The 15,642-nt window shown below is 41.0% G+C and overlaps 1 protein-coding gene across 5 annotated transcripts in view; it reads left to right on the plus strand.

The window, feature by feature from the left end:
- LOC115094425 (diacylglycerol kinase delta-like) overlaps window positions 1-15,642 on the plus strand; it is a 305,506-nt gene that overhangs the window by 172,315 nt on the left and 117,549 nt on the right. The gene's annotated exons all lie outside the window — the stretch shown is intronic.

The raw sequence follows: 15,642 nt of genomic DNA on the forward strand, positions 1-15,642 counted from the left end.
CTCTCTCTATCCCCCCCCCCCCCTTTTTTTTTATATGTTGTTGCTAACAACACATTCTGTTTCTCCATCTTTCTTTTTCTCTCTTTTGTCTCTCACACCCCCTCCTTTGTGTGCCGTATAGCTCAGATTGTCATTGCTAAACCTCTAATTCTGGGCAGAAGATTTTCTCTTCCGATCTCCGGCTTAGTCCCGATGAATGCCTCGGTCTCCATACTTTGATCCTTTTCTCTCTTACTGTTTCAGCCAAATATATAAAAACTGAAAATGACAAAAGCCAGCCTCGTGATTCTTAGTGCATTGCCTAACGGGATTCTAGCCATAATTTTATTCTAGATAAGACAGTTATGCAGCTGAGCTTTAAGTCATCAACTTGATCTTATTAGACCAGTCATTGTAACAAGAGTTCTTTTCTCTAATAATAATATTCATTTGCGTATATATAGTCCCTTCCATCCGAATAATATCTGAAAGTACTTCTTAATAGTAGCACTTGAAGTTTGTAACACATGCAACCCCCTCTGGGATGGATTACATTGCTTCCTTGTTTTTTATTGCGTGCACATGTCTAAAAGGTGTACAGCCGGCGAAGGACATAGGGAGCAGAAGGAAGTTACTGCAGAGACCATATTTCAATAAATGGCACCAAGCTAATAAACAAAGGTGTGGATCTCCTATCAGCCCTTCACTGAGCATGCTAAGTCTGTTACAGCTTTGTGCTCAGCTGGGTTGATGGAGGGCTGGTCCATCAAGGTCAATCTGCTTCTAACTGCCGTTTTACACTAAAATAAGACACTTCCAGTCATCCCATGACCGGGCAAAATATAAGCCAAAAAAATATCTTGTGAAATCGACTTTGTATGTGAAAATGTCCTTGTGAGAAAAAACAAATGGGACATTGCAAGTTAGAATCTCTGAGTGCAAGTTTTGTTATCTATAAAGAGAAAATACCAATGCCACTTGTTACACATCATTTTGGAGTATAAACATTCTGTTTTTCCCTTAGAATTTTGGCCAACAAACACATCCTGCTTACAAGAAGGGGTGGCAGAGAGACTATTTGCATTTGTACCCTGGGGACCTAATTGTGAAACTGGTCTTGCTTGTTTTAATGTTTTTGAAATCATGATCAGTATCCTGTGGCCATATGGAAGACCCCTGCATTGTGACTCCTAAAACACCACTGCATCAAATTATACAGCATCCCTTTTGGCCTTTTGTGCGTGCATGTAGACCTGTTTCCAAATTTAACAGAATAGAATTCCCTCTGGATACTCTGGTAGCATACCTACAGATTCATCTCTGGAGTTTATTCAGGGATGGATTTTGAACGTGATTATCTAATCTAATCTAAATGGGCATTTATATTCTTTAACCAGGCCATCTGAGTTAAAAGCAGATTACAACATCGCAAATACAATAAAACATAATACAATCATTTCAATACAGCAAGAAACATTACAGAATGAAAATCTAAGACATCTTTTCCTTAGCCACAAGCCAGCATCTAAAATTGATTTCAGTTGTAAAAAAAGTCGACCTAGTCACCCAATTATTACTCCCAGCCAGGATATTGATTTCAGTCCTAAAAAAGCCCACCTAGTCACCCAATTAACGCTTCCAGCTAGGACCAATAACTCATCCTATTCTCTGCAAGACCAAACAGTAAACCTGAGTTCCAAGTTGAATATATTTGATTGGTACTCTTAGATTAGTCAAACATGCATTCCACAATACTGGTGCCTTACATGTGAGGTGTTTTTTTCCTTGAACTAACAAGCTTACCTGTATAAGTATTAGGTAACACTAGTCAACAATCCTGGCTAGAGCGTAGGGGCTGGTGGAGAAAATATTGAACCACATAGCACGCTACATCACCAGGTACATATCCCTTTAAGACCCTAAAAGTGATAGTAAAGATTATAATGTAAACTTGCAGTTAAAAAGGTAGCCAAAGTAAGGCAAGCAGCAGTGGTGTAGCTCTATCCTGTCTCTTCCTGCCAAAAACAACCTTGACAGTAGTGTTTTGGGTTAAGTACAACCGAGCCAACAGTCTCCTTGGAAGCCCCCATATGAAACTATGTTGCAAAAAGCAAGATGAAAAAGCACCACTGCTTGTGTCACACATCTAAGCTCAGACTGATGTAATAGTGGGCACAGCTATCTGACCAGGTGAAGATTTGAATGCACCTTCTTAACCACTGAATTAACCTGGCCAACCATAGACAGAGAAGAATCCAAGACTCCGTATTTTCAAACGGGGAACTATCAGAGCACCCCCCCCCCCCCAATGTGAGGAAGAAGGCTATGCTTTTCCTGTCCACAATAATTCAGTTTTATCTGGATTGAGTTTTAACCTACTTTACCTGTATCCAGTCACTAATCATTGCAAAAGCAACATTAATCTGACAGCTGAATTTCAGAGAGTTAATCACTGTAAAAAAAGATTTTTACATCATTCTCATAACTGTAATTAGTGAAACCTAGTTTGTGAAACCTAGTTCTTTGATAATGGCATCCAATGGTTGTAAAAAAAAAAACAAAAAACCATTGAATTGAATAGGAGATAAAGGAGATGCTTGTGGGAACTCCACACACCAAAGAAGTGTTAGCTGGCACTTATTTATGTTTTTATTATTTAATTTGGTTGTATAGTTATTGTTGACTCTTTATTTTTATTTATTTTCATTCTGTTTTGTATATTTTATATTAATGTTATTTGTATGTTGTTTATTAGATGGGTGAGTTACAATTATTAAAAATAAATATGAGTCCAGTTTAACTCTCTGTTGCTGGTCTTCTAGCGAAGATATGAACCACCTGTCTACAGAACCACCAGTCCCTAGGTTATTCAATCTTTTAAGCAAAATAATATGGTCAACCAGATGAAATGCGACTGAAAGATCCAATTATATAAGAAAGCCCGAAACCCCTGTGACCAAAGTTTGTCTAAGATCATCTAGTAAACGAGCATCACTGTCTCAGTGCTAAACCCGATCCTGAAACCAGATTATGAATGCATTCATCTCAAAGGAAAGATTTGCAGCCTTCCAAATAGAAAAAAAAAGGTTTTGCGCTTAGGATAGCTTTCCTTCTGGGTGTCCTAATGGGGATGCCTAGAACGAAGTCCATTCATGTAAAATAAGTGATTGGTAGAGGGGACTTGACAATGTAGCAATCTTGGAGGGAAATATGTTACTCAATAATTTAATAAAGTTTCCTTTCTTTTCCTAGCAACCAGAGTGGGTGAATCATCTTAAATATTCAAGAATTCTTTAAGTTGTGAAGGATATGCATGATTTCTATCTGTTCTCACTAGGCTTATTACAGCCTGGTGGTATTTCTCAACATTTTTGAGATGCCTTGAAATTAATATAAAAGGAGGGTTTTATGCAGAGAGAGGCTGAACCCATCCTGGTTTTACCCATGACATCTGTGGATTTGAGGTTCAGCTTTCCTAAAACAAATTGGAACTACAAGTCCATAGATGCAGTGGGGTAAAATTTAAGACTGGATCAGCCTGTCCTTAATGACCTAGAAACATCCAGTAACCCTAATTGCATGGTATCTTGAAAATGCAGCACTGTATATGCTCCTCTCTAGGAAATGCCCTCATCTTCCCGTTCCTTTTCTCACTCCTGATGATGCAAAAGATGTATTTTTTTCTATTTATCAGCATAGCCGGAAGGAGGAGGTAATGTTACTGAAAGGCATGGCTGTTTATTAGAACTCACAATAGATATGTAATTCAGAAGTCTTTTGAAACACAAGGTGCACAGTTGACTTGGAGGACAGGGAGAGAACACTGCCAGTTTTTCATCCCCTGAACCAAAGCTCGCCAGTTTTAATCTATACACCCCCTGGATGTGTAGCCTTTCAAACTTGTTTTTCTCTTTACCTGGTTTAATATTTGCTTACATGTATATACAATGCATGTTGAATAATATTATCAACAATGTCTTTTGTCTTATGAGATGGATTTACTCTGAGAAGTAACTGCATTGTTAATTACTATAGGCCTGACTCAGCTAAGACTTTTCACCATTCTATATTTATTTATTTATTTATCGGGTTTTATATACCGTCGTTCGGTTTCGCCATCACAACGGTTTACAAAGTTTCGATGCTTAACAGAGTTTCCAAAAGGTTCATATCATTATTAATGTATTAACATTTTTATAAACATTTTTTTTAAAAACTTAGTTTGTAGATTAAGCTATACGTTTCGATTCAGTGTTATATCTGTGGGAACATAGGCTCAATTGAATCAGCCTCTGTATACACCCTAATGAAGTCTAATAAAGTAGGTAAAGTCCTGGATTTTACACGTTTGACTTTACAAAAATAATATGGAGAAGTTTACTGAGTGCTGAAGTTGCTAGTACTGTGTGGAGAGAGTTGTGGGTTTGAATTTGGTAACAGATTTATTCACACATGCCTGTATGTTTTGATATGCGAAATAGGTGTCAAGTGTATTAGTTTAAGAATGTATTGGACTTGATGGTGCATTATTTTGATTATCTTGACTTGGAGTGTATTTCCTCCAGATTAATCAGTTTTTGTCCTTCCTCGCGTTTGACTTACTAGGTTCTGTCCTCTAACAGAGAAACAGTGATTGCAGAATGATGCCAGTCTTGGGTGTGGCTGAAATTATCCTGAGAGTTTTCCCTTTATTATTTTGTTAAAGGGGGTGTGTTCTTATGCTAACATTATGTATATAAACAGAGCTTACATGCCGTTATGGACCGATGAAGGTCTGGCTATAGACAAAAGCTTGCTTTTGTTTGACACAACTATTCACTGATTTAATAAAAAAAAAAAAAAAAAAAAGGCCGGTCCTTTATCCACAGCAAGCTCAGACCCCCTTCTTTTTGAGAGTACAATTTACCCTGAGAGAACCCAGAAAATAATAGCAATAGAGGAAAAAAAATATATATATATATAGCTGCAGTTTTGCTATTCTCTTCGGTGTGTGTGCCTTGCCTGTCCCTGTGCACTGGAGTGTGAGAGACAGGGCTTTGCAGGTGGCTCATATTAGCATAAAATACCCAACCTTGTTCGGGTCCTCTGGTTCACACCTGATGTAAATGTTCAAAACCAAATAAAAGTGGAACAGATAAATATTGTTATGTATTAACAGATTAAGAGAAGAGCGTGTGTGTGCGTGTGTGCGTGCGTGTGAGAGAGCGTCTGTGAATGGGTGGCGGGGGGGGGGGAGTCTGACAGACATGGCTTTACATACAGAGCATATTGCCTTTGCATAATGTATCTTTTGGGCGCCACCTGGTTGCCACAGACAGACACGATAGTGTGACTGACTGACCAACTGACGCAAGCTTTTTTTTTTTACAGATAGATAAATAGATAGATAATTGGAACAAAGCATGAATTCATCTGAAAGGATAGTACCACTATTTTACACAACATAGTTTATCTATACAACATTGTACTAGTATCTGTAACCAACGTACCCCAACACTTTGTGATTTCAGCTGTTGAATCCTTCCCAGAACAAACTTGCCCTAGAACAAACCTTTGGTCCCCATGAGCTGCATTTAGAAAACCTGTAAGATGAATCTGTTGTTCAACCTTTCCTTTCCAAACCCTGCATGTCCCCGTCCCCCCAAAAAAACATATTTCCTTCCAATATGTAGCAGCTCTTCCAAAAATTCCCAGATCATAAAAACTCCTGAATCACTCTAGAATTCCCAGTTGCTTCCTTTTCTTGTGCATGTAAAACATATGTTCTCCATAACGCTGACACTCATTAAATCAGTCACTTTTAGGTCAGTGCATATGTTTTCAGACCCTTTAGACTCTTACAGACGATCTTCATTACTTCATATGTGGATGGCTCCAGCCAATAGTCACTGTATTATTTATTTAACAAATTTATAGCCTGCCAATCCTCAATTCTCAGTGGGTGACATGGTTATATCCATAATCAAATAAAACCCAAAAAACTAAAAATCCCTTAAAACAAATAAAACGATTACAACTAAAACAATACAACCATACAAAAAGAAATCTAAGAAAAAAATACAAAGGAATTAAACAACATGCCTATATACATTTGATGGTAAACAAAAGCAATAGGCAGCCTTGAACATGCCCTTTAATACTAGCTCATAATGCCTGTCTTACAATATAGGCAAGATGTTTTTCTGCTGAAAAAGATATAAAGTCAGGTCAACAACCTCCATGCATTCCTGACAAACTGGTCCAGCTTCTGGTATATGAGCAGGTTGCCAGTTCATATCCTAGTTAAGGTGAAACAATCCAGTGGTCTCAGTCCGGTTCCAGTGGTCATAGCATAAGCATTCACATCTTGGCTCCTGTCAGATTCCTCTGAATCTCTGCATGATCCTCATCGTCCTTTGACTATGAGAGATCTTCATCTCCATATTTTCTATTCAAGAGATCTTACTGGCTACATTTAAAGTTAAATGAAGTATTGGCACATAACTGCAAGATTGCATTCTTGGCATGGCCAGCCATTACATTTCACAGGAAATTTCTGGAAACTTTTTCACATTGCATAGATGCATTACAGGACTCCATTTTGTTATGGCAAATGCTTACATGCAATCAGAATTTTACAGTCCCCAATAACAAATCTACCTGCAGAACCAAAACTCTCAAATTATACAAGTATCACATGAACCAGCTCACAGCATTTCATCTCTCAGATAGTCACAGATGCTCATGTTAGTAAGTTAGTAGTACTACCTAACGGGTATTAAATACCATTCAGTTAGCAAGTGCTCACTAAATAGTGAGGAGACTAAACATACCCCAGTATTTAGCATGAGCTCAGTAACCTCTCATTCCCTTGTGATGTTTCTTCATTTGTGTGTTGTGGGCATGCAATTTTTTGCATGCTTATGCTAATGTCTTTAGAGCCCTTCCTACATAGCTCACTAATTTTTAGCATGCACACAAGGGCCTTAATGAGCTTGATAAAGATTATTTAATAAGTCCTAAAAATCTTCCAGTCAGGATTACAATATATAAAATTCACAGTCTCATTCTGATATTCTGTGCTTGTCTCCTTCTGTAGATATGAGTCACTGAATCTCCATTTTGCTTTCTGAAAGAATCAGTGTAGTTCATCAGGATCTTCAGATGTTTTGGTCCTATTATTACAACATACAAATGTGGCTCTCCCTTCATCTGGACTATGAATTACCCTTATGCTTGGGGTGGGAAGTACCACATGAGAATTTATATTTACTAATATGATTTATCTTCGGGTTCATAGCCAGAGTGGGGATATGACAGGGTCCCGGTCACCCTGATACCCCAATTCTGTGCCCTTCCCCAACAACCTTTCACTTGTGGCATCCACAGACCTGATAAGATCATCACACCAGAATAACACAGTAAATAGCCCTTTTACTAGTATTGTGTAAGTAGACAGTAAATCCAACCAGAACATTAAATGGGAAAAGTACAGTAGTGAAGAGTAATATAAACTTGCAGTTTTCTTATTTTATATCAAGCAATGCAAAGATAACACTGGGTATGGCCTGTTAGCCAGGGCAACCAACAGACTAATGTGGATGGAAATAGGGAACTTTAATAGAGAAAGGTGAGGTAGGCAGCTTCCAAAAATCCCTAAGTACTCAAAAAAGGGAGGGGGGAGGGGAAACAGATCCATCCCAATGTCACCAGTTTGTAAAGGGTGCACCCTATCCCAAACACAAAATTATGTGGAAAAAACAAATAAGAAAAAGAAGAAGTCCCTCTTGATGGTGGAGCTGGCTAGATGAGCACAGCAGTGTGTGGAAGGTCTCTCTCTCACCTGGGGAGCTTCCCCAAATGGTTTACTTGGTACTAAACAGAAAGCAGCCTGGGTTCAGTCTCTTACAGAAAGACTACAGTTGTTATAGAAGGGAGGCCTTAGGTAGGCCTTACATTCTTTATGTTTCGGGAATGCAAGGAGAGTGATCCCATCCTGAGGGGATTGTGTGCCCTTGGGCCTCTGCACGATCTCAGACGAATCCAAGACAGCACCATGGGTTGACGAGGCGTGTCCCAGCATGAGCGAAGACAAAGTCTGACCCTCTGCCGGACCTGCATGCTTCTGGAAGCCAACAACATTATGTTGGTTATTGAACAGTCCTCTGACCGTTCCCAGCCCTTTCGGACCTGCCGCTAGGTATCGGCAAGAAGCAGCAGACCGGATTGAGGATGAGGTCAGACGGAGGCCTTGTGACACAGAAGACTGAAGACGAGACAAGAAGACTATGGATGTGGACCAGGAACTTGGAAGACTCTAGACGAGAGGAGGAACTTGGAAGAGTCTGGACGAGACGAGAAGCTTGGAAGGTTCGGACATTGGCACTGTCTCTCAGGGCGCCCTATAGAGTCTACCTACACGGGCGGACCCAATGGGCTGGTCGCGGGCCACCCTGTCCCAGTGCGCGCCCTACACAACCTGAAGAAGCTGGTCACAGACCACGCGGAGAGCAGGACAAGCGCAGGAAGGGAATCCAGCTGAGATGAAACTCCAATGACGAGGCTAAGTGTCATCTGGAGAACCACAGGAGCTGGAGGGTCAAGAGGACTCTGAAGCACAAGAAGGGAATCTAGCTGGGACGAGACTCCAATGATGAGGCAAGGTATCATCTGGAGAACCACAGGAGCTTGGAGGGTCAAGAGGACTCGGAAGCACAAGAAGAGAATCCAGCTGGGATGAGACTCCAATGATGAGGCAAGGTATCATCTGGAGAGCCACAGGAGCTGGAGGGTCCAGAAGACTCAGAATGAGCGAAGGAGGAGCGGAACCTTGGAACATCAGGAAGTGAAACATCAGGAAGTCTGGAACATCAGGAAGTCTGGACTAGGAACCTCAGAACATGAAGACATGGGATATCAGGAAACCACAGGAAGCAATGAAGACTCAGGAAGCAAGACGAGACATGGAGCTCCAACGAAGAACAAAGACCTGACGGAGTGCTGGAAGATGAGATTTCCCGAGACAGGAAACTCCAATATAAGGCAACACAGGAGTGTAGGAGAAGCCCTTATATAGGGCTGACACAGGAAATCAGGTGAAGCTGACTTCCGGTGGGGCCAGGAGGACCCCACCTACGCTGCCCCTTTAAGAAGGGGAAGAAGACGCAGGCCTGCCCCTTAGGAAGGGGGCAGGACCTTGGAGAGCGGCCATGCGCTGCAGGCAGGCCCCGACGTCGGCAGTGGCTCCCGGAGGAATCAAAGGCGGCTCCGGCCACCAGGAGAGACTGGGGACTGCGGCCTCTGGCCACGAAGATGGAACGGATGTTGGCGTCGGCCCCAGCCGCGTTGAAGACCTGCTGTGGTGAAGAGGAGTCTGATGGGCGGCCTCTGGGCTGCAAGAGGAAAGCAGAGTCTGCGGCTCCTGCCGCGAAGAAGGCCCAACGTCGGTGGCGTGCTGCCGCATCGAGAAGGCAGCGCTGAAAGTGAGAGGCCTGCTCGCGGGGAATTGCTCCACGGGCAGGAGTCATAACAGTACCCCTTCCTCAAAGACCCCCTCCTCAAGCCTCATATCAACGCTAGAGGGAACAAGGTATCAGTCCATACCGACAAAGAGAAATTAAGGGTCCAAAAACGGAAGCTGGTAATCCGGGGACTGAAACGAAACAAGAAACTATAGACAAGCAACAAGAGACAAGCAGCACAAACAAGAAGGCAAACAAGAAAGGCAAAAGCCCACACAAGAAGGCAAAAAGCAACAGGCCATGCAAAAAGGCAAAAAGCCACACAAGAAGGCAAAAAGAGCAAAACAGCGCAGATGAGCCAAAAAGAGAAAAAGAGAAAAAAACAGCACAAACGAGCAAAAAACAGCACAAACGAAACAAAAAAGCAAAATAGTACAAAAGGAGCAAAAAGACAAAACAGCACAAACAAGCGAACAGCACAAAGGAACAAAACAACGAACAGCACAAACAAGCGAACAGCACAAACAAGCAACCAGCACAGCACAAACGTGACAGACAAACAGCACCAAAGAACACAAACGAAAAACAAAACAGCACAAACAAGGGGAAAACAGCACAAGAACCCAGACAAGAAGCACAAGAACACACAAGAAGCACAAGAAACCAGACAAAAAGCACAAGAAATCTCAGGAAAGACCTGGGAGGGACCCAGGGTGGGACCAACCGGAACCAGCAAACCAGGTGGGATGCAGGCGCCTCCTGCAGGTCGTAAAAACCCCAACCTGGAAAAAATGGTGGGAAAAAATGTCTGGATGCAGGCGCCTCCTGCAGGTCATGGAATCCAGTCAGCTGGCGCCTCCAGCAGGTCGTAGAAGGAATTCCTGAAATAAAATGTTTTTGTCCAAATACAAGTCCAGGAACAAACTCGAGACAAAGACTCTGAAGCAGAACTCCAGGAACAAGGCAAGTCCATCACAGGAACACGTTCACTGGACACATGGCCTTGCATTCTGTTATAGGTGGGATTGCTAGGAGAGCGATCCCATCTTGAGGGGAATGTGTGCCCTTGGACCTCGGCACGACTCCAGAGAGGTTCCATTAAAAGCAAACATAGTCCATGTGCCTATATGTAAAAAATCACCGAAGCTAATGATTTCCAAATTATCCCTAAGAACTGAAAAGAAGAGGTTGTTAAACAAAAAACACACTTTAAAATGCCTGTATGCCAATGCCAGAAGTCTAAGAAGTAAGATGGGAGAGTGTATAGCAGCAAATGATGAGATTGACATAATTGGCATAACAGAGACTTGGTGGAAGGAGGATAACCAATGGGACAGTGCTATATCAGGGTACAAATTATATCGCAACGATAGGGAGGATCAACTTGGTGGGGGTGTGGCACTTTATGTCCGGGAGGGTATAGAGTCCAACAGGATAAAGATCATACAAGAGACTAAATGCTCAGTAGAATCTATATGGGTAGAAATCCCATGTGTGTTGGGTAAGAGTATAGTGATAGGAGTATACTACTGTCCACCTGGACAAAATGGTCAGACAGATGATGAAATGCTAAGAGAAATCAGGGAAGCTAACCAATTTGGCAGTACAATAATAATGGGAGACTTCAATTACCTTAACAAAAAAGGGGCCAAAAAATTGTAATTTTTAAACATAAGTCTAATGACGGTGTCAGGAAGCCTGTCGTCGAAGTTTTGACAAAAAACCCAACTGGTCTTTTCAATCATGCACCATCATTGTTTTCTTTATTAATTTTCAAAAAAAAATTTTTATTTTGTATTTTTTGATTTTCTTAAAAAGTAATCAACTCTCATCCATGCCATTTATATATACCGCTCACGGATGAGAGTTGATTACTTTTTAAGAAAATCAAAAAATACATAATTTTTTTTTGAAAATTAATAAAGAAAACAATGATGGTGAATGATTGAAAAGACCGGTTGGGTTTTTTTGTCAAAACTACAACGACAGGCTTGCTGACACCGTCATTAGGCTTATGTTTAAAAATTACAATTTTTTGGCCCCTTTTTTGTTAAGGTTTATATTTGGGTCACCATATTGACTCTTTTTGATACTAAATTTGTGGTAGACTTCAGTTACCCCAATATTGACTGGGTAAATGTAACATCAGGACTTGCTAGAGTCATAACGTTCCTGGATGTAATAAATGACTGCTTCATGGAGCAATTGGTTCAGGAACCAACAAGAGAGGGAGCTATTTTAGATTTAATTCTTAGGGGAATGCAGGATTTGGTGAGAGAGATAATGGTGGTGGGGCCACTTGGCAACAGTGATCATAACATGATCAAATTTAAACTAATAACTGGAAGGGGGACAATAAGTAAATCTGCAGCTCTAACACTAAATTTTCAAAAGGGAAACTTAAAATGAGGAAAATAGAAAAAAACTGAAAGGTTCAGCTGCAAAGGTTAAAAGTGTTCAACAGGCATGGACATTGTTTAAAAATACAATCCTAGAGGTGCAGTCCAGATGTATTCCATGCATTAAGAAAGATGGAAGGAAGGCAAAATGATTACTGTCATGGTTAAAAGGTGAGGTGAAAGAGGCTATTTTAGCCAAAAAAACATCCTTCAAAAATTGGAAGAAGGCTCCATCTGAAGAAAATAGGATAAAACATAAGCATTGTCAAGTTAAGTGTAAAACATTGATAAGACAGGCAAAGAGAGAATTTGAAATGAAATTGGCCATAGAGGCAAAAACTCATAATAAAAACCTTTTAAAATATATCCGAAGCAAGAAACCTGTGAGGGAGTCGGTTGGACTATTAGATGACCGAGGGGTTAAAGGGGCTCTTAGGGAAGATAAGGCTATTGCAGAAAGACTAAATGAATTCTTTGCTTCCGTGTTTACTAATGAGGATGTTGGGGAGATACCAGTTCCGGAGATGGTTTTCAAGGGTGATGAGTTTGACGAACTAACGAAATCACTGTGAACCTGGAAGATGTAGCAGGCCAGATTGACAAACTAAAGTGTAGCAAATCACCTGGACCGGATGGTATGCATCCTAGGGTACTGAAGGAACTAAAAAATGAAATTTCTGATCTATTAGTTAAAATTTGTAACCTATCATTAAAATCATCCATTGTACCTGAAGACTGGAGGGTGGCCAATGTAACCCCAATATTTAAAAAAGGCTCCAGGGGTGATCCGGGTAACTATAGACCAGTGAGCCTGACTTCAGTGCCGGGAAAAATAGTGGAAACTATTCTCAAGATCAAAATCGTAGAGCATATAGAAAGACATGATTTAATAGGACACAGTCAACATGGATTTACCCAAGGGAAGTCTTACCTAACAAATCTGCTTCATTTTTTTGAAGGGGTTAATAAACATGTGGATGAAGGTGAACCGGTAGATGTAGTGTATTTGGATTTTCTGAAGGTGGTTGACAAAGTCTGATGCAGCATAAAAAATAAAATATATTAAGGCAAGAAAAGAGACCTAGAGGACAAAACAATGTCCAGAAACTGGCAAGTAGATATTCTGAGGACTCTAACTCATTGTATTGCTTTAGTTGTGCTCATTCATCTATAACAGAATCATTTTTTGTTTTGCTTTATGACAGATTGTGAAACAGCAATTTGGGATGTAATAGCAATTTTCATTGTAATTCAGTGGCATGCTGATCTCAGCAAACACTGTTGCGAATGCAGAACAGACCTGTAGAACAGAAATCATTTCCATGCCAAGTAGGGAGTGCAGATCTATGGCCTTTCGTTTTCAGCTTTGTTTGAGAAGGGGGGCATGGGGTATTTTACCAGCATTTGCTGAAAAAATTGCAGGGGACTGAGGACTTTACAGGGTTTTTGGTTTGTTTTTTTAATGGTTTATCACTCATTAGCACATAAGAAACACTGTTGTCACCAGAGCCAAGAAAGTTGCACCAGAAATCCAGACTTTCCCATTTTAGAGAGCCTCCCGTAGCGGCTTCTCTGGCTTTCCAGAAAAGCCTATCCATTTTCCATGAAACTTCAGGATCTTCCAGAACCAGTAATGTAAGGAGGAAGGCCTCACCAATCCTCTTCTAAGAATCGTTACACAAGTGCTGGTGGCTGCTGGATGATGCAACTCCCTCTGGACTTCAGAAAATCTTTTACGCTGATTGCTTTCACTTTTTTACTCTGCACTCATAGTTTGGGGATTTTTTTTTTTTTCAGCTGGCGCACACTGCTCTTACTTTCTGTGTTTTGGTTTCTTTGCCTCTGTTTTGCCGTTGGGCCAGATCAATGCTTGCAGCTATTTGTTCTCTGAAATCACCTGTACGTAAACTGAACCCACAGCCCTGCTTGTAATGCTAATGTGGTTCTAGTTGTAAAATCAATACATTTTTGTTCAGCAAAACCTTCTAATCTATGAAAGTCTGGGAGGTGCAAAAACAAAATAAAAATCATGCATGTTCGTAAATGTCCACAGGACAGAGAAACATATTTCCAAACATGCTCGAAATAGCACATTTGCGCATTTAGATAAAAAAAAAAAAAGGTGCCCTGGGCAAAATATTCCCAGGAATGTGTCCATTTCCAGTACGTGGGCCAGGAACTTTGCGAAATAGAAGCCTACCGGTATTTATGTTATACCCCTCAGCATAGGAGGTGCCCATAGCTGGTGCCAGCAATACGCTTACATTAGTCCAGAACCCCTAGTTTCCTGTGGCATATTACGAGGTAGATTCCGCAGCCAGGCTCAGCAAATTCGGTGGCAGATTTTTCAAGAATCAGCTTCAATTCTGAAGCAAACCTTTGCATAAAGATTTTTATCTCTCTCAATATGCAGGGGGAAAAAAAAAAGCCAATTTGTATTGAAAATCTTTCACATTGTCCTTAATAGCAGTATTTAAGCTCTGTATGAGTAACACAGCACCATGTGTGTAAGAACCTACTTAAAAGGTGACAACTTGCCATAATTAACAGACTTTAACTGTGAAATGCCACTTATATCAGGAAGAACAATGCAGCTTGTCCAGTCTTTTTCAATTTTCTTGGGAATGGGCATGTCTTTCTGAGGTTATATGTCTATGTTCACTGAAGCTGGGCTCAGCATCCACAAAATTTGTCACATTATACTGCAAAATAATTGCAGTAAATGAAATTAGTACAGTGGATCCTTGACTTACGAACTCAGTTCGTTCCAGAGGGCTGGTTGTTACTCAAGACTATTTTTTCCATAAGAAATAATGGAAATACCCGTAATGCATTCCGAACCTCCCAAAGCACCCCTTACCTAACATTTTCATAATAAAAAAGGTTGTATAATTTGCGTAATTACCAGAAACACCAATAATGTTCCTAGTGTACTCACCAAAAAGTTATAAAATGTGCCTAGCCTACCAGAAACAACAATTTCATACTGTACTCACCATTCAAGCTGACATCTTTGGCTTGCAGGAAGGGAGGAGGGGGAGGATGAAATGGAAGGTGGTTATTGTTCGGAAGGAGAGTCCCTTTCCATAAGAACATCAGGAATCTGGCTCTCTGGTGTCCTTTCTCTCCTTGGGAGAGTCTGTAGCCACACACTCATTTCCCCCTCTCCACAACCTCTGAGCACATCTCTGGCCCTCACACACTCATTCCCCCTCCCCACCCCCTTTGAGTACAACTCTGCCCCCACACACACACACTCATTCCCCCTCCCAGTATACTCATTCCTCCCCTCCTGATACTGTACCTTGCCAGCTGACTCTGTCCCACGATGCTGTTGCTTGCTGCAATGCCATGCCGGGTCTGCCCACGTGCGCCTGAGATGGACAGGCCTCATTGGCATCAACAGCAGCACCAGCCAGCCAATCACTGTCGAAGTCCCGCCCACCAAAAAAACACGATTGGCAGTAAAAAATTGACCAATTACAAGCAATCCTCGAATAAAAAAAAAAAAGCACACACGAACGGCACGAGTGGCATTCGGGTCGTAACTCGAAATATGGTCGTAACTCAAAGCCGAACAACTTGGTCGTAACCCAAGTTGTTCGTAGGTCAAGCCGGTCGTAACTCAAGGGTCCACTGTATATGTTATACATTTTAAATAGAGTGAATAAATAAAAAAGAATGTTTATTGTCAGGTTAAAGAAAACACTGCACAAAGAATATACACAACACTGCAGAGAGATATCACAGAAGGTGCTATACCGTGAAATAATGTTTACTTTTAATACATACATTAAACATCGTACCAAAGGAGACCAAATCTG

Source organism: Rhinatrema bivittatum, chromosome 6 (genome assembly GCF_901001135.1).
Source record: "Rhinatrema bivittatum chromosome 6, aRhiBiv1.1, whole genome shotgun sequence".
Classification (NCBI taxonomy): Eukaryota; Metazoa; Chordata; class Amphibia; order Gymnophiona; family Rhinatrematidae; genus Rhinatrema; species Rhinatrema bivittatum.